General features: G+C 39.6%; 1 protein-coding gene across 1 annotated transcript in view; it reads left to right on the top strand.

Moving 5' to 3' along the window:
* SPPL2A (signal peptide peptidase like 2A) overlaps window positions 1-24,570 on the top strand; it is a 164,211-nt gene that overhangs the window by 321 nt on the left and 139,320 nt on the right. Inside the window, exon 2 of the mRNA XM_089907230.1 lies at window positions 2,247-2,360. The gene's annotated coding sequence lies outside the window, so the exon portion shown is untranslated. The remainder of the gene's footprint in view (window positions 1-2,246; window positions 2,361-24,570) is intronic.

The following is a 24,570-nucleotide window of genomic DNA, read 5'->3' on the forward strand; positions in this document are numbered from 1 at the left end:
ACTACCAGCAATCCGCCCACCTCCCTCGGCCGCACTTGGAGGGGCGGAATCGTTGCTGGGCCCCGGCGCCACGCGCGGCCCTGGCCCTGGCGGTGCCGGGGACCCTGGTGGTGTTGAATGACGGCGCGGCAGTCCTGTGGATTCATCCTACTGGGTTCAGCGCCCACCGCGTACGGGGGACTCTTGGCCACTGTCTCTTCCCCTCCGACCCCCCCCTTCTCCTGGGGTTTGGGGAGGCAGCCAGGAAGGGGAAGTGGTCGGTTGGCCACCCCCGCGCCCCCCAGACCCCCCTGCTCCTGCCCAGCAGGTCGCAGTCCTGTCCTCTCACAACGCTCTGTTCTTTTCCATTCTAGAACTGATGGCAGTTGCCACTACATAAATATGTATCTCCCTGTCTTATTCATTGCTATCACCTCAGCTTCCATCTAGAACAGAATCTAGTGCAGTGCTTTTGAGAATGTGGTCTGGTGAGTTCTGAAGGAGACCCTAACAAAGGATCCAGGAAGTCAAAATTATATTCATAATATTACTTAAATGTTATTTGTTGTTTTCACTCTTATCCTCTCCAGAGCATATAGAGAAGTTTTCAAGATAGAGGACTTAGAACCTCTCAACTGACTGATGAAGTGTGTGCTTGAGTACTGCTCTTGTATTTTATAGATTCGTCTAAGGTTTAGGGTATAAGTTTTCAGAGTTTAACTCAGTTTGTCCTCAGTACTTCTAGTGTGTTCTTACAAGCTATCTTTATGATGGAATAAAAATTCATATTTTAAGGCAAGATGAGAAATTTAGACATAAAATTTTTCTCCGCCCATTTGGGCCTCCTCTCTCCCCTCTAGTGTTCATTGTGTCTGTGCATCATGCATTAACCAGACTTCCCCAATGGCAGAAGTGTCTGCTCAGCCGTAAAGATCAGTTTTCCTTCTTCTGGCTCCAGCCATGTAACTCTTAGAAGATAACATTCCTTTCTCAATCCTGTAAGGGGTCACAATGCTCCACCACTCACCTTGTATGTGCAGACAACTTTGGTGGACTTTATGTACAATGCCAGTATATCATTTCCCTTAAAGATAGCGGGTGGTGCACAACAGGCTGGTCAGATAACCTGGGGAGATACTGGGCCACACCTAGTGGAAGTTCTTAGCTTAAATATTTACTTAGAACGTTACTTGTATTCCACGTATTTTATAAGATTATTGTTTTTTTGCATCACCAAATGTGTGGCTGAGCCTCAGATAAAATTAATGATGATTAGGTGATTTGAAACTATTGGTCAAATATATAGTCCTATAAGATCAATGATCTTAATAGTGTAACTCCAAATATGGGAAGAAGCAACAAGATGGAACCGCTTCCTGGACCGTAACAGACTAGTAAGACAGGCAGTACAGAGGCTTTTGATTACTGTTAACAGGGCCTAGTCCAGTAATATAGCACAGTGAGGGGCATATCAATGAAATCCTTGTCTGACCTGGGAATGAGCATTCCTAGCACCATGGGACAAATTGGTCATGAAATGACTCCCAAACCTTAGTCAAAAGTAAGACCAAAAGGGAAGGGATTGTAAAATAAAGAATGTTACCTATCATCCAGTTATACAAAAATCAAGTCATCAGCCACTGTAGTTGCTGACCTACAATATACCCTGAAAAGAATTCAGCATGAGGCACTTTGTGCTCTGGAAAACTGACAGAAATGGCCCTCAGATAGTTAGATATTTTTAGGAGAAAATTTTATGAACCCAGCATCTTCTTATACTTAGAAAAGTACTAAAACCATTAACTAATATATCTGTTCCTCAGAAATAGCAGTAACCTTCTACCAAGGTGAATGAATGCTTAATTGCACATACCCCTACGCCAAATCACATATACTACTGGCCTCCCCCTCTACCTCTTCAGAACAGTTCTCAGAGCTCTCTGAGAGACTGTCTCCCAGGTTGTAATCCTCAGTTGGCTCGAATAAAAGTTTCCATTTCTCCCTAAGAAAGAATTTTGTCAACATTCATTTATACTTATCTGTCCTCATTTAATCATCTAATAAATGGTATTTTGAAATCCCTAAATTCTCCTTGTGCCTGTGTAGAAACACAAGAAAAAAGTTCATTTTGTTTACTTGTTTTGCAAGAATATTTTTAATTTATTGAAAACTTTTCTAAATATTTAAATTTTTTCTAAAACTTACTTTTTAGAATTTAATCTTTTATTCTAAAATAAAATTTTGTTTATAATTTTTTTTTATTTTAGATTCTTTCATTGATTCACAAGAGGGAGATTAGAAGACCTGCTTTCTCAATCTCCCACATCTAAAGATGCTGAAAAATATGATATTGACATCAATATCAGAGGATTCTGACTCAGGTAAAGGGAATAATCTGGGTGAAACTGTAAATAAGAAAGGAAAATGTGACAAAAGCTTATTTCTTTTCCTTGATGTTAGAGATGTTAATGATTTACCTTATTTTGTCTTATTCAACAGAATATTTTCAAGCACTATTATGGTGCCAGGTAGGTTGAGGCATCATTTTGAGACCAATCATTCAGAGTTTAAAGAAAATTGAATATTTAAAATATGATAACCTAAAAAAAATAAAAAATTAGAAAACAATAAAAAATTAAAATGATAACCTCTTTAAAAGCCAAACCTTTTTTTGTTACCACTTTTCAAAGTACAAATGAAAAACTAGCTGAAGCATTTTACAGGTTAAATTATTGTATTGCACTGGCTGGAGAAGGGCATACGATAGCTGAAAGACTAATAAAGCCTGTACATTACTGGGTGAATGTCTGCTAGATGAAAAATCAGTCAAAGAAATCATGGCAGTGCTGTTTTCCAAAGATGCAGTAACTCACCAAATTAGAAATTCCGTTGCAAACATAAAGACTGGGTGAATATCCTATCTGCAGAATTATACTGTCTTTAAGATGGACAAAAATTATATAATTATAGATGTAGCTAGTCTTGTTGCTTTGCTTGTATCTGTCAGGTGGCAGCACCAGCTAATACTTGAAGATCTATATAAATGCCTGGCAAAAAACTAAAGTGATGCTGAAATAAAACATTGTACAATTTCTTTTAATCTCATAGTTTATTCTGGAACAACTGTGCTGATATTTGCACTAATTGTATAAAAGCAATACTGGGCAAAACTGCTGGCACCTTGGCACAAATCAAGGCAGAGGCTCCCAAATGTACTCTTCACCACTGACACTCACATTTTTAAAAAAAGCCAGTTTCACAAAAGAATATCTTCAATGAAGCAGTAAGAATTTTTAATTTTATTAAATATCAACCCTTGAGTACATTTCTTTTAAATACTGTGTGTGACAAAATGGGGAGTACACATAAAGCAGTTCTGACATGTAACCAAGGTTTCTCAAGGAAAAGCACTGGTGCAGTTTGACTTGAAAGCTGAACCAGCCACTTTTCTTCATGGAATACAATTTTAATTGAAATAATGATTAACAAACAATGGCTTTCTTGAAAATGAGCAGTGAGTCTGTTGCCTCAATAGAAATAACTGACAGTATTCATTACCACTAATAAAATTCAAACTTTCAAGAGTAAATTGGAATTTTGAAAAATGTGTATCTGCTACCAGGAGTCTGGTAATCTCTAATATGTAAGAACTGTTCTGACAAGATCAGTGGTGATATTAATGAATGTTATTTTTTGATAGTGTATAATTAAAAGTGTCAGTATTCAGAAGATCTGTATAACTCAATGAAACAATATTTTCCAAATGATCAATGCATGATGTTATAAAATTATACATGGACTGAAGATCTATTTAAAATGAATATAGACCAATGATTTTAATGTAACCCTATACAAAAAGTTCACTGATATAATTTAAAATTGCAACAAACCTTTAAGAAACTACTGCTTGTTGAGTTTTGGTATGGTATCAAAGAAGAACATCCACAATTAATTGAAAAGGCTATTAAAATACTGTTTTTTCCTGAACTACATATCTGTGTGAGACCAGGTTTTCTTCATAAACTTCAAACAACATACCAACCTGTGGTAGGCTGATACTGTCTCCCAAGGATATGGTCATATCCTAATCTTTGGACTTTGTGAATGTTATCTTATATAGTAAAACTTGCACAGATGTGATTAAATTAAGGATCTTGCAACAAAGAACTTATCCTGGATTATCCCAGTGGGCCCTAAGTGCCATCATAAATGTTGTTATAAGAGAGAGGCAGGGCTTCCCTGGTGGCACAGTGGTTGAGAGTCTGCCTGTCAATGCAAGGGACACAGGTTTAAGCCCTGGCCCGGGAAGATCCCACATGCCGCGGAGCAACTAAGCCCATGCACCACAGCTGCTGAGCCTGAGCTCTAGAGCCCGCAAGCCACAACTACTGAGCCCACATGCCACAACTACCGAAGCCTGCGCACCTAGAGTCCGTGCTCCGCAACAAGAGAAGCCAGCACAATGAGAAGCCCCTGCACCACAACAAAGAGTAGCCCCCACTCACCGCAACTAGAGAAAGCCTGCGTGCAGCAACCAAGACCCAATGCAGCCCAAAAATAAATAAATAAATAAATTTATAGAAAAAGAAAAAAAAGAGAGGTAGAGGGAGATTAACCGCCACACACAAAAGAGGAGAAATTGATATAAAGACAGAGGCAGAGATTGGAACAAGTAGTCACAAATAATGCCAGCAGCCACCAGAAGCTGGAAGAGGCAGGAATGAATTTTCCTCTCGAGCTTCCAGAGGGAGTGCTTCCCTGAGCACACCTTGATTTCTAACCAGTGAGACCGATGTTGAACTTCTGGCCTCCAAAACTATAAGGGATTACATTTCTGTTGTTTTGAGCCACCAAGGTAATTTGTTACAGCAGCCCCAGGAAACTATTGCAAACCCCACAGTGATAGATTAAATGCAGAACCAAGCATGCGAGATTCCAGCTGTCTTATATTAAGCCTAACATAAAGCGATTTGCACATTTGTAAACCATTGCTACTTCTCTCACGTTTTTCATTTTGAATATATAGTTGTTTTTTATTTTTTTTATGTTGTTAACATGTAATAGGTTTACTGTTGCTATTTTAAAATCAATAGCTTAGATTTTTCTCAGTTTTACTTTGTTAATTCAGTAAATATCTATAGATATAACCCATGTAAACAAAAGCTTTGTGGGGGGGGGCCCTCAATAATTTTTAAGCATATAGAAGGGTCCTGAAACCAAAATGTTTGAAAACTGCTTACCTAGTACATACTAGGTGCTCAATTATTTGTTGAAATAATCATTATATTTATAATTCAGTCACAACAATCAATATATGAGTATAGGCCAGTGAACAGCAGGAGTTTAGGGGTAGGGTGATGTTTGCAAGGGAAGAAGACAAAAGAGTTCTCAGAAAAAGAAATTGGGGGGGAGAAAAAGACAAAATTGACCAGGTTATGAAGGAATAATTGCTGAAACGACAACCAGAGCTTCCTACCCTGTGGCCCAGGCACAAAGATTGAATACCCACCAATTCCTACTATTCCTCCTCTAGCTTTCACCTCCCGAAACTAAAAGTTGAAAGTAGAGCTAAGAAACAAATGTTGAAAGCCCAGTAGTGAAATGGCTATTAGGAGAAGCTACAGAACTATATGGCAGGCCCAGCTAAGATTTAGAATTATAAGATGTGGAAACTGAAAGAATATTTGGAGTTCATCTATACATCCAATCAGCTAATTTTGTAGAAAAGGATACTGATACTTAGATTTTGGAAGCCACTTGACCAAGGTCGCACAACCTTAGGGGTAGAACTGAAATTACAGCCCTAAATCTAGATTCTGAGCCTGTAATATTTCACCTGTACTTTCATGGTATTGACAGTAAAGAGGTTGTCTGTGGCTTCCTGTCCTGAGACTCTGGCTCCAAGTCCTACCCCAAAATGTAGGGGATATGGATGTTCTTTTTTAAGCTTGTAACTTTAGACTGTATATTTTTCCTGTAAATATGGGCTCTTCTTTCTCCTTTTCCTGTCTCTACCTCTGTCCCAGGTAATTTCACTCAGAATGACATACTGTCACAGGGATTGAACCTATTAAATTAAACCCTCAAGAACTGGATTTCCTCTGTCTCTTCTTCCAGTCAGGAAGGAAGGTGGCTCTCACTGAGCTGAAAATAGGGCAGAGAAGTGACTCAGTATGTTTTAAGAAGGTGCAGTGGTCCTAGGACAGTAGGGGGCAAACTAGTTTATTCCCCTACAGGAACAAACAGGGCTGTCTAAGCAGGGGTGTCTCACCTGAAAATACATACAGATGTGTGAAGGGGTGATAAGTATTTTTCTCCAATACATTTCCTCAGCTTCCTGTTTTAAAACTTTTATTTTGAATAGATGTTAAATGCAGTTTATTCAAAATTCAAAATGTACAAAAAGTTACACACAGAAAAGTCTTCCTCCCTTCCCATTCCCCAGCCATCCACTTCCCTTCAGTAGAAACAACTGCTATGATCTATTTCTTCAGAAATATTTTATACATAAACATTAGTTTTCACTTTGAAAGCCTTAGATTCCACCCCTGTGCCCACAGAGAATTCAACCCACTTATTTTCAGCGTTTATCTCTAGGGAATCATTCCTTCATCTAGCATTTTTCCAAAAATTCCTGCCCTCAGTTGATGGGACTGTTGAAGACAGACAACAGTTGTTCACACTCTCTTACTCAAAGGTTTCCATGCTGTCCCAGGAATGTGCACGGGAACCACCTGACAGAGGAATTACAGGACACATAGATACCCACGGCCCCAGTTCTCACCCTCTATCCTTGGCCAGACTCTCACCTAGGCTCTAAGTCATCCATCCCATTCCCAACCCCCTCAACTTCTAAACTCCATTTAGCTTTCTTCATCCCCTTGCTCTTTGCATTTAACATTTGGCAGTGTTTTCCCTGCAAAGCCCTTGTCAGCTCTCACCAATAATTCTGATTTCCCACTCAAGCTAAATTGCCTCCATTTACCCCTGATAACATGCTTAAAACATCCCCATTGCTCCACTTCCCCTGCCATCTTGCTTTACTATCTCATCTTTGTCCTGGATTATTATAAAAATCTTCTAATTAGTCACCCACCACCACCAATTTCTTCTCTTTTCAGCTAATCCTTCAGAGAGAGTGTTCTATTTCAGAATCTGATCATATTATTCTCAGTTCAAAATAGTCTGATGGATAAATTGCAAACTCCTTATCGGGGGATCTAGACCTCGATAACTTTCCCATTGCCCACCTCTCTAGCCTTTTTTCCTGCAAGGCTTAGGTTTGCGTTTTTTGTTGTTGTTTTAGGGATATTGAGCTGTCGATAGTTCCATGAACATGCCGCACTTTTAACTCCTCATGTTTTTGCACATGCTGACTGTTTGGAATATCCTTCTACTCTTTACTTAACTAGAAAATTGCTATTTATCCTTTAAAACAGAACTCAGGCATCACTTCCTCTATGAAGCCTTCCCTGCCCCATGTTTGTACCTTATACAACCTCTACTAAAATTGAATTGAAATGATATATTTTTATGTCTGTCCCCTATTAGAACTGAACCCTCAGGGATAGAGAGCATGTTTTTATTATTCTCAATTCCAGAACAGAATCTGTATCTATCGTCATGGAAAGATATTCATGGTACATTGATGTAACACCAAAAATATAGTAAAAACTTAACACAGGAACTAAAATGGGATACAAAAAATATTAAACATAACAAAAGACAATAAAAGAGGAACAGAAAAAAAACACGTGGTACATAGAGAACAAATAGCAAAATGGAAGACACGAATCCAGCCATATGCATAATTATATTGAATCTGAATGAGCTACTTCCTCATTCTGTTAATGTGGTATAGTACATTGACTGATTTTTGTATGTTGAATCATTCTTACATTCCAAAAAGAAATCCCACTTGATCATGGTGTATAGTCTTTTTAATGTGCTGTTGAACTCTGTTTGCTAGTATTTTGTTGAAGGTGTTTACATCAGTATTCATAAGGGATATTGATATATACTTTTTTTTTCTTGTAGTGTCTTTCTCTGACTTAGGTATCAGGGAGGAATTTGAAGAGGATTGGTATTCATTCTTCTTTAAGTGTTTAGTAGATTTACCAATGAAACCATCTGGTCCTGGGCTTTTCTTTGTTGGGAGGTTTTTGATTACTGATTCAATCTCCTTACTAATTATGAGTGTTCAGATTTTCTGTTTCTTCATGATTCAGTCTTTGTAGGTTGTGTGTTGCTAGGAATTTATTCATTTCTTCTGGGTTATCCAAATTGTCGGCTCACAACAGTTCATAGTATTCTCTTATAAGCCTTTTCATTTCTGTGGTATCAGTCGTAATGTCCCCTCTTTCATTTCTGATTTTAGTTATTTGTCAGTTTTGTTGATCATTTGAAAGACTAAATTTGGTTTCATTGATTTTTCTGTTGTTTATCTGTTCTCCATTGCATTTATCGCTGCGCAAATTTATTGTTTCCTTCCGTTAGCTTTGGGTTTAGATATTTCTTCTTTTTTAGTCACTTAATGTGTACAGTTACATTATTGATTTGAAATTCTTTTTCTTTTTTAATGTATATGTTTACAGTTTCCCTTTTAGCACTATTTTTCTGCATCCCATAAGTTTTGTATGTTGTGTTTTTGTTTCCGTTCATCTCAAGGTATTTTTTAATTTCCTTGTATTTTCTTCTTTGACCTATTGGTTAAGAGTATGTTGTTTAATTTCCATACATTTCCAGTTTTCCTTCTGTTTTTGATTTATACTTTTATTCCATTGTGGTTAGAAAAGATACCTTGCATGTATTTATGATTTCAGCCTTTTGAAATGTATTAAGATTTGTGTTGCAGCCTAACATATACTCTATCCTAGAGACTAGTCCATCTGCACTTGAGAAGAATGTGTATTCTGCTGTTGTTGGGTACAGTGTTCTATATATGTCTGTTAGTTCTAATTGGTATATAGGGTTGTTCAAGGCCTATATTTCATTATAAATCTTCTGTCTGGTTTTTTTGTGCACTATTGAATGTGGATATTGAAGTCTCCATCTATTATTGTAGCACTGTATTTCTCTTTTCAATTTTGTCAGTTTTTCTTTCTGTTGATAGGTAGGAGATATAAGTGAATGAATAGATACTCCATGTTCATGGACTGGAAAGAATCAATATTGTTACGATTGCAATTCTGCCCAAATTGATCTATAGACTGTATGCAAAACCTTAGCAGCCTTTCTGGTACAAGCAGACAAGCTGATCCTAAATTTTATATAGAATATCCAAAACAATTTTGAAAAAGAAGAACAAAGCTGGATGACTTACAATATCCATTTTCAAAACTTACTGTAAACCTACAGTAATCAAGACAGTATGGTGTTGGCATAAAGATAGACATATATATTAATGGAACAGTATTGAGAGTCAGGAATAAATTCTTACATTTCTGGTCAATTGATTTTCTTTTTTTCTTTTCTTTCTTTCTTTCTTTCTTTCTTTCTTTCTTTCTTTCTTTATTTATTTTTGGCTGCATTGGTCTTTGTTGCTGCTCAGGCTTTCACTAGTTGCAGCAAGCGGGGGCTACTTTTCATTGTGGTGCACGGGCTTCTCATTGCAGTGGCTTCTCTTGTTGTGGAGCACGGGCTCTAGATGCACGGGCTTCAGTAGTTCCAGCACACTGCCTCAGTAGTTGTGGCTCGCAGGCTCTAGAGTGCAGGCTCAGTAGTTGTGGCCCACGGGCTTAGTTGCTGCACGGCATGTGGCCTCTTCCCAGACCAGGGATCGAAGCTGTGTCCCCTGCATTGACAGGCGGCTTCTTAACCACTGCGGCACCAGGGAAGTCCCCATCAATTGATTTTCAATGAAGTAGCCAAAACAGTTCAATAGAGAAGGGACAATCTTTTCAGCAAATGATGCTGGGACAATTTGATATCCATATGCAAAAAAAATGTTAACTTAGACCTTTATCTCACACTATACACAAAATAATTAATTCAAAATGGATCTTACACCTAAATGTAAAAGTAAAACTATAAAAGTTCTAGAAGAAAACATAAGATAAAATCTTCATGAACTTAGGCTAGGCAGAGTTTTTGTCTGTTTGTTTGTTTGTTTGTTTATTTTTGGCTGTGTTGGGTCTTCGTTGCTGCGCACGGCCTTTCTCTAGTTGTGGCAAGTGGGGGCTACTCTTTGTTGCGGTGCACGGGCTTCTCATGGCAGTGGCTTCTCTTGTGGCAGAGCGCAGGCTCTAGGGGCGCAGGCTCAGTAATTGTGGCTCACGGGCTCCAGAGCACAGGCTCAGTAGTTGTGGCGCACGGGCTTAGTTGCTCTGTGGCATGTGGGATCTTCCCGGACCAGGGCTCGAACCCATGTCCCCTGCATTGGCAGGCAGATTCTTAACCACTGCGCCACCAGGGAAGTCCCAGAGTTCCTAAATATGACATCAAAAGCACAATCCACAAAAGAAAAATTTGATAAATTGGACCTTATCAAAATGAAAACTTGTGTGCTTCAAAAGATAATATTAATAAGTTGAAAAGACAAGATACAGGCTGAGAGAAAATATTACAAATTGTATATCTGATAAAGGACTTTTATCTAAAATATACAAAGAACTCATAACTTAGTTATAAGAAGACTAACAATCCAATTTAAAAATAGGGGAAATATTAGAATGCACATTTCACCAAAGAGGATATATGAATGGGTAAAAGGCACTTAAAAAAAGATGCTCAAGGGCTTCCCTGGTGGCACAGTGGTTGAGAGTCCGCCTGCCAATGCAGGGGACACGGGTTTGTGCCCTGGTCCGGGAAGATCTCACATGCCGCGGAGCGGCTGGGCTCATGAGCCATGGACGCTGAGCCTGCACGTCCGGAGCCTGTGCTCCGCAACGGGAGAGGCCACAGCAGTGAGAGGCCCACGTACCGCAAAAAAAAAAAAAAAAAAAAAGATGCTCAACACTATTAGTCATTCAATAAATGCAAATTAAAACCACAATATGATAGTGTTACATACCCACTAGAGCTATAATCAAAAGGACAGACAATACTAAGTGGTAGACAAGATGTGGGAAAATCTTCATCTATTTGTTGGTAGGAAAGTAAAATGGAAGAGCCACATTGTAAAACAGATTGATAGTTTTTTTTTTAATAACCTAAACAAATTTCCCAGAAATTCTACTACTAGGTATCTACCCAAGAGAAATGAAAATATATCTTCACACAAAGACTTGTACATAAATGTTCATAGAGGCATTATTCATAATAGCCAAAAGCAGGAAGCAACCCAAATGTCCATAAACTGATGATAGATAAACAAAATGTAATATATCTATACAATGGACTATTTTTCATCCATGAAAAGAAATGAAGGGACTTCCCTGGTGGTCCAGTGGGTAAGACTCCACGCTCCCAATGCTGGGGACCCAGGTTCAATCCCTGGTCAGGGAATTAGATCCCGCATACATGCCGAAACAAGAGTTCGCATGCTGCAACTAAAGAAGCCCGCATACCGCAACTAAGAAGTCCACATGCTGCAACGAAGATCCCTTGTGCCGCAACTAAGACCTGGCGCAGCCATAAATACATAAATAAATAAATACTTTAAAATAAATAAATAATATTTTAAAAAGAAAAAAAGAAATGAAGTACATGCTGTATGGATAAGTCTCTAATACATTGTGCTCAGTAAAAGAAGCCAGTTACAAAACACTATATATTGTATGATTCCATTTATAGGATATGATCAGAAAAGGCAAATCTGTAGAGACAGAAATCAGATCAGCAGTTGCCTGAAACTGGAGGTGAAATTGACTGCAAATACTCATGAGGGAACTTTATGGGGTTTTGGAAATGTTCTAAATCTAGGTTGTAACAGTAGTTGCACAGCACTATAAATTTACTAAAAATCATTGACTGTACACTATTGTAAGTGAATAATGGGTAAATTTTATGGTATGTAAGTTATATCCCAATAAAATAAAAGTGTAAATAAAAGTGTAAAATATTTAAATGAATTTTAGAAATGCTCATTTATTATTGATTCACTGTTTGCTGCAGGATCTTTCTGGGACTTAGTGACCAGAGATGCATGTCAAATGGAAAGAAAGAATTTGTTAGAAAAATGAATATATTGAGGAGGGCCTATAGGGAGTGGCCAGAGAAAAAGTTCAAGAGAGCAGCCTTGGGAACGGCCAAAAGTTAGTCAGGAAACGCTCCACACTGAGAGGCAAGGCCTAGAAAAGGAGACATGATGGGTAGAGTTCTGGTGACTGCAATAGTCAGGATTTAGGCAACTTTAGAGAACACCCTCATGCCCAAGGGGGCACCAGAAGAGCAAGTCCCAATTGTGACTGCAGACATTCTCAGCTGAGGGAGGGCACTCTCTTAGGTTCATTCAAAACCCCACCCAGGTTCTTCAGAGACCAGTACTCTCAATTTCCTTTTATTTTCTTTCTTGGGAGGAAGGGGGAATTTGCCTGAAGGTGGCTTCCTTTTAAATTTGAAAATGGGGCAGGAAGAGCCAGCTGAGGCCCTGTGACTGTCTCCAGGAGAGAGGCAACTGTTATAGCCAAAAGAAACTGCCCTTAGAGGAGCTTTTTCAGAATGACACATACTATTTTCTTCCTCTCCCTCTGTGACTCAGATTCATATTTCACAGAGACCTTTGCCTATGTTTTCTTTCCTCTGCCTTGACTGCTAGCCAGCAGACTGTGTCCACAGTGTTTTCCCACTCCTGTTCCCCAGTCTGAATCAGCCTGGTGAAAACATTAGCTGGAAGAGATCTGTGTTTACCAGGTAAATTCCTCTAAAACAAATAAATTTGCAATGAAAATCTTTATTTAACCAAGAGTCCTCCACAGCACAGCTTATGCGTAACCTAATTCAAGCCACAGTCAATGAAACAAAATTCTAATCCATACCATGTATTTGGACAGTCCAATGGAGCTTACTTGTAAAAAGATTTGACCTGTAGTACTTTCTTTTCCCCAAGGAGCTTGAGAAATAAGTAGAGGCAAAAACAGAGCCCCTTCGTACTTGGAGAGTATTTTCCCACAGATAACTTGTTTTAAAAATCCAGTTCCCAGGAAACCCTTGTAAGGACTTTTCCCAATAGTCTACCAGATCCTGGACAAGAAAAAGAGATAGACTGTAGATTCAATAAGCAGGATCTTCTCAGAAGGAAACCATGGGAACTTTTCCAATCTTCAAGGAGGCTCTAATCCAAAGCACTGTAAAAAATGATCAAGAGATCAGAAATGAATCAAGGTGAAGGAAACAAAAGTAGCATTCCAAAGAGGTGATAATATACTATCACCTGAAGTGGTATTAATCACCTAAAGAGGCCTGAGGCTATACTAATAAACTAATGAGAGTCAAATCTTTAAAAATACAGTACCTAGATCATATGAGAGAATTAATTACATCAATTGTTCCTACTGCTAAGAGCAAGATATTCCTCAAAGGGCATTATTGTGGAGGGAGGTCATTCTCTCCCTCTCCCAGGTCCATAAAATAGAATCTCCACTTCTTCAAAATTGTGAAAGACATTTGCCTTCCTGATAGTTCCCTCTCAGTTCTCCCCAGGGCAGGAGGCACTCAGCTGACTGGGCCACTAGGGAAGGAACTGAGCACACTCGGCCCCTTCTTCATCTTCTCCTGGGACTAGCCTGCCCGCCAGACAGGTGCTTCCAGCCCTGAGCCCCCGCACACATGTATCCATCCCTGCCTCCCCAGGAGGTCTAGGGGGCAAGTGTCAGGAAGTCTGGTTTTAAGCCCTGACCTGTGGGGCTCTTGCACTGTGACCTTACCCTATCAAAGATAACGCTTCTATCTCCATGCCTGTTTTTCATAAGGTTCTGAACGCAGAGGGGGTAAGAGCTGCAGTTTATTGGCCTCTTCAAAGCCCCCATATTAAGACTTTAAGGAGCCCTGCCACTGAAGAGTTTAAAAACCAGCGAATAACCCAAAGAAATGACTTTAGCAGGAGACTAAATTCACCATATGCCCTTGAGCAAGAGCTGAGCTCCTCAGTCGGGAAGGGAGCCACCTCTTCCAGAAGAGGATGCAGCATGAGGGACTTGCACATGGGACAGTGAGGAGGCAGAGACAGCTTCTCAGGAGCCAGAAGAGGGGAGACTGACGTCACTGCGATCCCCTCATGTCTGAGGTGTGAAGTGGTGGCAAGAGTTATGAATTGGGACCCAGAAAACTTGTGTTGAAGTCCCAGCTCTTATCAAATGTGCAGCCTTTACTATTCTGAGCCTCAGTTTCCACATTTGTAATGAGCATAAATATCATTCCCACCTACCCTGTAGGGTTACTTTGAGAAATACATTATGTCGTGTATGTGAATGTTCATGTACACTGGAAAGCATGTTAGAAATACAAGGCAGCATGAAAAAAATAGTGAGGACAAGGTACTTGAAGATATTTTGGGGTGGAAGTGCTGGTATTTTCCATTTGATCTTCCACATCCACTCTCCATTCTCATCTGTATCCTAGAGGCTGAACTTTCTGAATTGCATCAATGGGTTCCCTTGTCTTTTGGCTGCTGGCTGAGTTTCATCAATGAGGAGCAACAGAAGAGACTGGAGAGGGGGCTATTCAGCTGCTTGGATTAGACTCCCCTGGTCTCCTCCCTGCTGGTTCTCCTCCGGTTGGCTGCAACTCTCTATGGAGGGCACAGCTAGAATCAAACTGCCTTCTCCACACAGTTTTCTCCCCAGACCAGCAACATTGCCATCACCTGTGAATTTGTGAAAAATACAAATACTCCAGTCCTACGCCAAACCTACTGAGGCAGAAACTCCAGGGGGAGGCCCAGCAATCTATGTTTAACAAGCCCTGCAAGTAATTCGTACACAGTTTGACAACCACTGCTGTAACTAACTACTCTTTTTTTCTCTCTCACAGCTACTAACCCTGCGATACTGTACAGTCCTTTGTTGTTTTCCCCCAAACTCTGTTTACCTTTGTAAATAGTCCTTTTACTATACTCTCCTCAAATTACTCATTTTGAGTATGCCATGGTTTCCTGCAGGACCCTAACAATGTCAACAAGGGGCTTCTTGGGATCCAAAAAATAAGACAGCTAACTGCTTTGTCCTCTGCCTGTGAAAAGGACAGGCCCACTGACCAAGCTGAAAGAAAAAACCTGTGATAGGATAGCCAAGTAAGGAGATCTAGTTACAGATCACCCCAAAATCCTTTAGGCAAAAGCTTGCAGTGGATCTCTGTGTTTCAGGAAATGTTTGTTTGGTAAACTAAGAAATGATGTAATATTCTTGTGAGACATATGACTAAAATCTGAGGTTTTTGTGTAGGTTTGGGCTGTAATGTTGGTTTTTACCAAGGGCTTTAGTCTGAGGAGGGAAAATGCTAAAATAAGTTGCTACTTGCAAAAGGAAGCTGATGGTATTTCTTTCCTTTGGCCTGGGCCAAAGCTATAGCAAGCTAAATTCATACCATTTATTTTTCATCCAATATGAAAGTCGTATAGACCAAGACGTAACATTTGAGCACCAATAGAGAATAAACAAGTTCAAAGGGTCAGTCTGACTAGAATGTATAATGCCTAAGACAAAGGGAGACTGTTTCTAGGTGTTTGTTTCCTCAGGTCTCTTGTCACAAGGAGTCACCTTGTTTCCAGGGCATAAATCCAAGGCAGAAATATTCAACAGAGGTCAGGAAGGTAGCCTTGAGTAAAACTGAGAAGCCCCACTCCAGCAAGTCATTTCCTTTGGAAATGTGAAGGTTAGTAAGCCTGGAATCAGGATAAGAAAGAGGCTTTGGGAAAACTTAGCCCAAAGTGCTAAACTGACACAGGTTTTTCTTGCCTTTGTGGAATGAATCTATTGCTTTTCCTACAAATGAAGAAACTGGTTTTCAAAGTAACATCTCTTATTTATGCCTTATAAATTTGGCCAGTAATAACTGGACCCTAAAAAATGGCGAGTCAGGCTAAGCTTGTCTTCAAATTTTGTCTTTAATTCACTTTTTAAATACAATTCCCCTCCATCTCTCCTTCCCTTCTCCCTTTTCCCCCCTCCCCTGCCCCAGAGATCCATGGTTTCCTCAAGCTGTAACCTGTCTGTTCACAGCCCACCACTTGAACAACCTTCCCAGGTTTTCCCCTCTTTGAACTTTTCCAGAGCGCACTCAGAATTTAAAGGAACAGGGTCCTATGCCTCAGGGCCTAATGCAGATGATGGTTATCTACTTCCCACTGGGTAAGGGATTGCTTGGTAACCCTCTTACCTGAGGCAGCTACCAGAGTGAACTGATCTCAGGGACATAAGGCCCTGCCAATCAGTAGCTGTGTGATCTTGGGAAAGTTACAAAGAAAGATGCAAAGAATCATAGATTCTTGGGGTTGAAAGGGATCAGTGCTTGAATACGTAGTCTAATACCTTACAGAGGTTTTATCCACCTTCTATTTAATGTTCTACTGAAAATAACTTCTGTCATTTATTGAGCACCTCCTATGGGCCAAGGCCTGAGTTAGGCATTTGTATATATTGTCACTAATCCTGAAAATAACCCAGCAAGGTAGTTAGCACTAGCCCCATTTTACAAATATGAAACTGAGACTTGATAGGGTGACTTAGTTAGTCCAAGTGGCAAAGCCAGGGTTCGTACCCATTGCAGTTGGCCTGGAAGTCAGTGCTCATTCCACTTGACTGTATGATCTTCTAAGAGATCCCATTCTAACCCTATAACGGAAGCATACTTTATTTTTTTTAATATTTTATTTATTTATTTGGTTGCACCAGGTCTTAGTTGTGGCTTGCAACCTCCTTAGCTGCAGCTCGCTGGCTCCTTAGTTGTGGCATGCAAACTCTTAGTTGCAGCATGCATGTGGGACCTAGTTCCCTGACCAGGGATCGAACTCAGGCCCCCTGCATTGGGAGCGTAGAGTCTTATCCACTGTGCCACAAGGGAAGTCCCTGAAGCATACTTTATAATGAGCTGAATTTGTCTTCCTCTACCTCCCACCCACCTTCACCTCCAAGTTCTACCCCTCGGTATAGCAAAGTCGTCTTCCTCTTCTGCATGCCACTCCTTCAGGTATTTGAATACTACAGACTACTTTGACCATCCTGAAAATATTCAACCTTTCCTCCTATGAAAGTTTAAAATCCCTTCACTCTCCTACTGATTCCTCTTCAGTTTGTCTATGTCCCATATATCAACAACAAAAACCTGAAGCTTAATATATGTACAGAAAAGTGCACAAATTATATGTACACAGTGAAATTTTTACAGAGTCACTCCTTGATCAAGCAACAGAAGCATTACCAGAACCCTAGAAGCCCATGCTATCTCATCTGTGCCTCCCCCAGAGGTGACCCACACCCTGACTTTTAATACATGGATTATATAGAGGGAAGCACACAATCTGCATCCTTTTGTGCCTGCCTTCATTTGCTCAACATTGTGAGAGTTTCATGTCATATTGTGTGGAGCTATAGTTAGTTCATTCTCATTCATTCCTTTCTGTGTACTTCTTAAAAAATTGTGGTAAAATATGTATAATATAAAATTTACCATCGAAACAATTAAGTGTACATTTCAGTGGAATTAAGTATATTCACAAGATTGTGCAACTGTCACCACCATCTGTCTCCAGAACTTTTTCATCTCCCCAAACTGAAATTCTGTGTTTATTAAACAATAACTCCCCACCTGCCCCTCCTCTAGCCCCTGGCAACCACGATTCTACTTTCTGTCTCTTTGAATATGCCTTCTTTAGGTACCTCATGTAAGTGGAATCATATAGTATTTGTTCTTTTATGATTGGCTTATTTCACTTAGTATAATGTCCTCAAGATTCAACCATGTTATAGCATGTGTCAGAATTTCCTCCCTTTTTAAAGCAAAATAACATTCCATTGTACAGATATACCATGTTTGGTTTTTTTTTATTCTGTGTGCTTTTTAAAGTGTGTTGACTTATGTGGGACCCAGGGTCCCCAGTGGATCTGGCATGAGCAGGTCCTTTGCACAGCTCCACCACTGCACTCCCACACTCTTTTTTCTTGCTTTCAAGTCTGTCTCCCATCTAGACAGAGTGCTCTTTGGATCTTATGCATCTTTGCTTTCCCAGCACCTAGCTCCAAGTAGAAATTCGGTGAACAATATCTTGTAATAAATGAATGAAAGTATAACAGCCCCGTGAAGTTCCTCCTCTTTACCTCTCTGAGCCTCAGTTTCCTCATTCTTGAAATAAAGGGTTCAGACTATTGATTCCTTAAATCTTGCCTAGCTTGACATTCCTGATTTTATGACAGTCTTGCATTTCACAAGGCTCTTTGGTGACCTATTCCAAGGGTTTGACAAACAAAACAACAGTAATTTTTTAAACTACTTTTACGTGTTTCAGTTTATATATCAATAATTTCAGTTTATCCCTTTGGTAACCCTGTTAGGAAATGTGAGACTTGAAGGCTCTGTGAGAAATTCTTCTGGACAAGGAAAAAGACTTGCAAAGTGGGTCATTAAGGAGGTCTCTGTTAGGGAGAGGTTTGCCAGGCTAATTTCTCTCCTTCAGTGGCTCAATTGAAAAGCTTCCGGGGCTGTAGGGGAGCTGCAATTCCCAACTCAGTCAATAGGTGGCCATTTAACTGCACCCAGAGGGAACAGATGAAAACAACTCCAGCCCCAGAGCCAGGATGGTCCCAAAGTGGCAGTCAACCAAATTAGCATTTTTCTAGGAGAATTTGCATATATAAAATGGTTAGAAGGCCCTGAGCATTCTGAAATATGCTATCACTGGCAATAGACTTAGAATGCTGCCCACTCTGTTCCTGGATAAATTGAAATACAACAACAATATTTTATCCTCCATCTTGTGACTTCTGGTTCTTATTCTCTCCTCTCTTCTTTCTCCCTCAACCAATTTATGAGAGGCATGAAGCCAGATTTTGATAGGCCCATGATTGAAACACACTGACTTAAAATGTCTCAAGGGACAGTAAGTTTACAGGCAGATCAGTAGCTCTCCAGCTGGAATTTTTAAAGGAGACTGAGCTTACTGTCTTATGAAAGAGAACACACTCACACATATTTCGAGAACATTTGGAAACTTCTGTGTCAGATCAGATCAAGATCCATACAAATAAATATTCTCTTCTTGCCAATTGCTGCTAATAAAGGGATGTATATGCCTCCAGATATTCTTTCCTAAGTACATACCAGCATGTTTTCTTCTTTATAAAAAGAAAAACTAACACTTTCAAATAATCTTTAAAACTTTATTATAAAAAGGACTATTGATTAAACCATGACATCTAACAGTTAACCTCACTCTCCATTCTCTTCTCTTACTTTGAACATTCATGGGTTTTGGTAAAGCTGTGTTCAGTTATTTCTTATTTTATCTTTCGAAAAATTAGCATTAATTTATTTTGGCCTCCTTCTGAATCTTTAAGTGCTATAGGCATTTCTGCTACAAAGGTATTTTTGCCAATTCCTACAACTTTCTCTTATCCTTTCGAATTACAAATTTGATGACTGAACCTAGTTTATATTTTTTAGATTGATTCATAACTTTTGAAACATTTGTTGCTCTATTTTATTATTGTTGCTTCCTTAGTCTCAAGCACTGCTAACTTAAGGTAGACTTAGCGCACGCTCCTGTTCTTCATTCTATTATCTTCATAAAAGTTCTGTGACCCTCCTGTTCTATTCATTCTTTAACGTTTGCAATGCCCCAGTGGGTTAAAAGCAGACAGAAAATCAGAGACTAAATAAATAGCTGTTTTGGGAGACCACAGAGAACAGTTTCAACCTACACATTAGTGTTATATCAGGCTAGAACAAAATAATGAACATGAAAGCCCTTTGAAAAATACAAAAGCATGCCATGCACATGTAATATTTGGCTTGACTTGAAGAGGAAACCAAGCTGAAATGGCTTATTAGGATTTACCAAATGCCTGGGGTCAAACATCTGAGGAAGGAGTTTGGAGACATAACTAGCATTATTTCTTAAACTGGTTGAATACTCTACATTGTTTACTTACAAGTGTTCTGGCTACAATTGTGACTTAACACATTTTAGTAACAGAGAAATAGGGAGCATTTTTATTTTACAGTAACCTAGAGATTCCAATAAATATCAGGGGACATAAATCAGCACAAAGTCTTAAAAGTGACTGGTCCGACAAGAAGGAGCCAGTGTAATGTAGCTTTTCTATTAGCTTGGCTATAAAGTTGGCTATTAACTTAGCACCTAATTGGATCCTCCTACAGTGGATCATAAAAGCATTCAGTCCTGCAGGCTAGAGAACATGTTGTGCTTGCTGAATGGTGTTTAAGGTACTTTAAAAGTCTGGTTATATTTGAGTGATGAGTAAACACGACTTTATTATATCGGACATTTAGAGGTGGTAGGCATGGTGTCTTCCTATACAGAATTGTGTCTGAAGGGCTGCATCTGAATCCTAGCTCTACCATTTACAAACTGCATGACTTTGGTCTTATATTTTAGCCTTTATGAGCCTCAGCTTCTTCATCTGTATGATGAGGGTAACAGTATCTGTCCTTCTTACTTCATAGAGTTAAAAGAATTAAGATAGACCATGCACAGAAAGGAGCTTTGGAGACTTAAGCACTATACACACATTAGTTACAATTAACAAAATGTAATAACCTCATGTTTTACCAATGAGTAAACTGAGGCCCAGAGAAGCTAAATGATTTGACGAAGGACCTATGGTGGCAGAGTTAGATTTAGAACGCAGATCTCCAACAGCCTCTTTTCTTTGTGGTATATCAATCAGTACTGTTTTTTGACATTTTCTATAAACTGAGGTCTATATCCATGACTCATTTACATATAATTTACTGCCCAGCTATAAAAGGTCATTAAAATTTAAGTTTGTTAGAAGCTAGATTTAATTACCATGTATGTGTAGATGCATTACTGAACTTACAACTAAAACTATAGCTAGGCTAGTCCTTGAAGGAAACCATTTTTTGTTTTTATTTTGCATGTCAGTGCTTGGCTAAAACCTCTGTTTTTATAAGAGAGTCATGTGAGATAATCTAAACCCTAAATCTAATTACAAAGAAGAATCTACAAAACAAATTCAAACCTTGTATGAAAGCCAAAACTTTCATTGTACTTTGATGGTCTTCGTAAAATAACTTTTTTCACCTTCATCCTAACATATATATATATATATATATATATATTTTTTTTTTTTTTTTTTTTTTTTTTTTTTTTCGGTACGCGGCCTCTCACTGTTGTGGCCTCTTCCGTTGTGGAGCACAGGCTCCGGACGCACAGGCTCAGCGGCCATGGCTCACGGGCCCAGCTGCTCCGCGGCATGCGGAATCTTCCCGCACCGGGGCACGAACCCGTGTCCCCTGCATCGGCAGGCGGACTTTCAACCACTGCGCCACCAGGGAAGCCCCTAACGTATATATTTTAAGCCTGTAATTTTACCATTAACATAAAAAGGACCAGACCTGTATTGTGGCCTCAGAGATAGCTTATTCTAATATTTTTGTCTCAATAGGTTCATTTATCAATAATGTGTATGTGAAAAAGCATTTTATCTAAAGGTGCATTTTTTGTTTTAAATAAGGCTATTCTGGGTTTTCCCTTATACTTAAAATTTATGATGGATTTTAATGTCTACAATTTGCTTTACAACTTTAAATTCCTATGATCTAGAATTTAGAATTACAGGAAGAAATGGGATCAATATTTATTTTTCCAGTTATAGTCATGTAGAGATTGAGGCTAGTTTCTCTTCCACAGAAAAAAATACATAGGGGCATGTTCAACCTTGGGACCTTATTAAGGAGTATCTCTCAAGTTCTTTGTGAGTTTATAGTATTTAATTTTACAGTGTTCTACAATGGAAAACACATGGAATTTATATCTAAAATTTGGGCACATCTTGCCTGATCTTGAGCAGGATATTAAGCCTCTCTAGATCTTAGTTTTCTAATCTTTTAAATGGGGTTGTTTCAGCAGGATGCCCAGAACTTACAAGATTTTTTTAAGTGAGGGAGGGTTGGCAGTCGATTGAAAGAATCTAGAAAAGCTATTGCTTCAAAGCTAGAGAGTTTTTCAGCTTAGAAAGAGGTAAAAACTTGACTACTCATTGTTGTCACCCTTTGTCCTGGTGAAATGACCCAACTAAGCCCTTTACAAAATGTAAAACTCATAATTCCCTGGGTGGTGGAAAGCACTTTGAGGAAACCTAAACACCGATGCTCTCAGTGGAGAATCTGGCTAGGTATTCTCATTGGTAACACAATTGCTTTTAGCTTCCAAACCTATGCTGTCTCTCTGCCTGCTTTGTCACTTTTGAGGTGGAGACAGTGCTGCTTTTATTTTCATATGAATCCAAATGGGTCAGGGCAGCCCTGTTGCTTGTGCCTGGGGAAACGTGTATTCTTGTAGGAGAAGGTGCTATCCAGAAATCTGAAACTAAGGCCCTGGGGATGGCAGGGTGTTTACATCTAGAAAGTGAGGACAATGAAACTTACCTTGGAATGTGGTTGTGTGAATTAAGTGAGCTAATAAGTGTAAGGCTCCTGGCACATAACAGATACTCGACAAATAGTAGCTATTTTGAAAATGCCCAAGATTGTTTTCCAAGTCCTACCATGGTCTCTTCATCTGGCATACATCACGGGACGTGGCAGAAAGCAGGGCAGCACTATACAGGTGCTGGCCTGAATGGTCCCACCCTACCCCTGCAACATGCACCTGAAAACCTTAGGCAGGGCTCTGTGTGGCAGTTGGACAGGGTTCACTACAAAAGTAGTCTGTACTCCTAGATCCTCCCAGGGCTGGCCCAGGGAGACATGTGACCTGCAGTTCAGCAGAAATGTAGGCAAGGGGTATATGCTCGGTCCCTAGTTTACATAGGCTTGCATTCATTTATTGAAACTTCAAACAGAAGAGACACAGCAGTACAAGGCAAAGGGACACTGCTGCCAGAGCGTGTGCCCAGGACAGTGCTATCTTGATGCTCTCTGATTATTTTAACCTCCAGTAACTGCCTTTAAGTAAATGACAACTAAGAGCATGAATTTGATGCTGAGCACCATCTTCCAAAGGTTTAACAGATATGAGTTGTGGAGGAATTAGGATAATGGGATTACATGGAAGTTTCCTCTACTTTTGCATATAAGGAAATAGTAAGCAAGGTGACGAGCAGAGTAAAAGTGGGCAGGTGTGAACTAGGCGTCTAAGGGAGTGGGAGATGCGATGGAATAGGCAGGCAGAATGGAGGGGGGGGCCACATGATGTCCATGACCACAAATTTAAATTGAGTCCAGTTAGCATGGTTGTGTGTGTCTCCCCAACACTTTTAAGTGTGAAGTAGGCAGAGCTGGTATTAATTAGAGTTAAGAGTTTGCCAGACAAGTGCTGTGAAAGGAGAGAGGGGCAAATAAATTGGGGGTGTATGAAAGGGCTGTCAATGGAAGTTGGATAAGGAGGGAAGTAAGGACACAATGGGAGGAGGGGGGATGAAAGAGGTCAGGGTCAATGGATTCTAGGTCCCTAGTGGGCTTGAGGAAATTCTTTAAGCAAATCTTGGCATTAAAATCTTTTTCCTTTTGTTAGGTGTTTTAAGAGTGGGACATTTCCTTGACATCTTCCCACTTTACCCTTTCCCACTTTTTCCTTCTCCTTTCCCTAGTTTAAATAGTAAGCTCAAGAGGTGTTGCTTTGCTGAGAGACATTTTTCCCAGTGCAGATTCTTGTATTTCTGGCAAAGAAGGAGTTAAATGGTGTTATTTGGAAGTACTTTAACATTATCCAGATTTAGCTTAGAGATAGGATTATGCTGATGTCCTTTATTTTTCTCCTTAATTTACAAAGAGCTCTTTTATCTCAGACATTCTGGTGCTTTATTGGAATTTTCTAAGTAATACAGCCTAGCACAGAGCAGTTTTTTGGGAGAGCTGCAATCTGACCCTTAAATTGGGGTAGGATTCTAGCAAAATAGAGGCCTCCTGGCCAGAGCTTCTGCTCAGATTCCTAACAGGAACACTCTTCTCATCAGAATGGCTGCAGAAGATCAGATGACAGAGGGCTTTTATCAGTTTGTTGCACTGGTCTTTCACCTACCTGAAAACTATCTTAAAATGATTGCTTTCCAAAGGCAATGACACAGCAGTCTGTTTTCTAGAGACCTTACACTCAATAAGTTCCTTGCTAAGAATGTTTACCCTGGATATTCCAGAGGTGCTTTAAGGTAGAACAAGTGGTTCACAAAGGCACAGAAAGGATGGAGAATAATAGAATCTTGTAAGATTCTGAAATCATGAAAAGTGAAAAAGGCCCACGAATATGTCCATCATCCCTGCCTTGCTGGAAGGGACCCTGAATGGTCTCCATGTCCATCTTTCTACATCTACATGGGACTGAAGTAAAGCTGTTTCAGAAAGAGAGCTTTCTGCCCACTTGGAAATTAGGTCTCATGCTCTGTCAATGCCTCAGGAATTTTTTAAAGTTGATCTTATATTTATCTTTAAGCACATTTACTCTTCCACACTTTTACTCATTCTTCTATTGACTATTAAGGGATATTTCCAATTTGGAAGGTAATTCACTCCTTGTTG

Source organism: Delphinapterus leucas, chromosome 2 (genome assembly GCF_059928025.1).
Source record: "Delphinapterus leucas isolate spDelLeu-1000000601 "Yukka" chromosome 2, BTC_Dleu_Yukka2, whole genome shotgun sequence".
NCBI classification, from domain to species: Eukaryota; Metazoa; Chordata; class Mammalia; order Artiodactyla; family Monodontidae; genus Delphinapterus; species Delphinapterus leucas.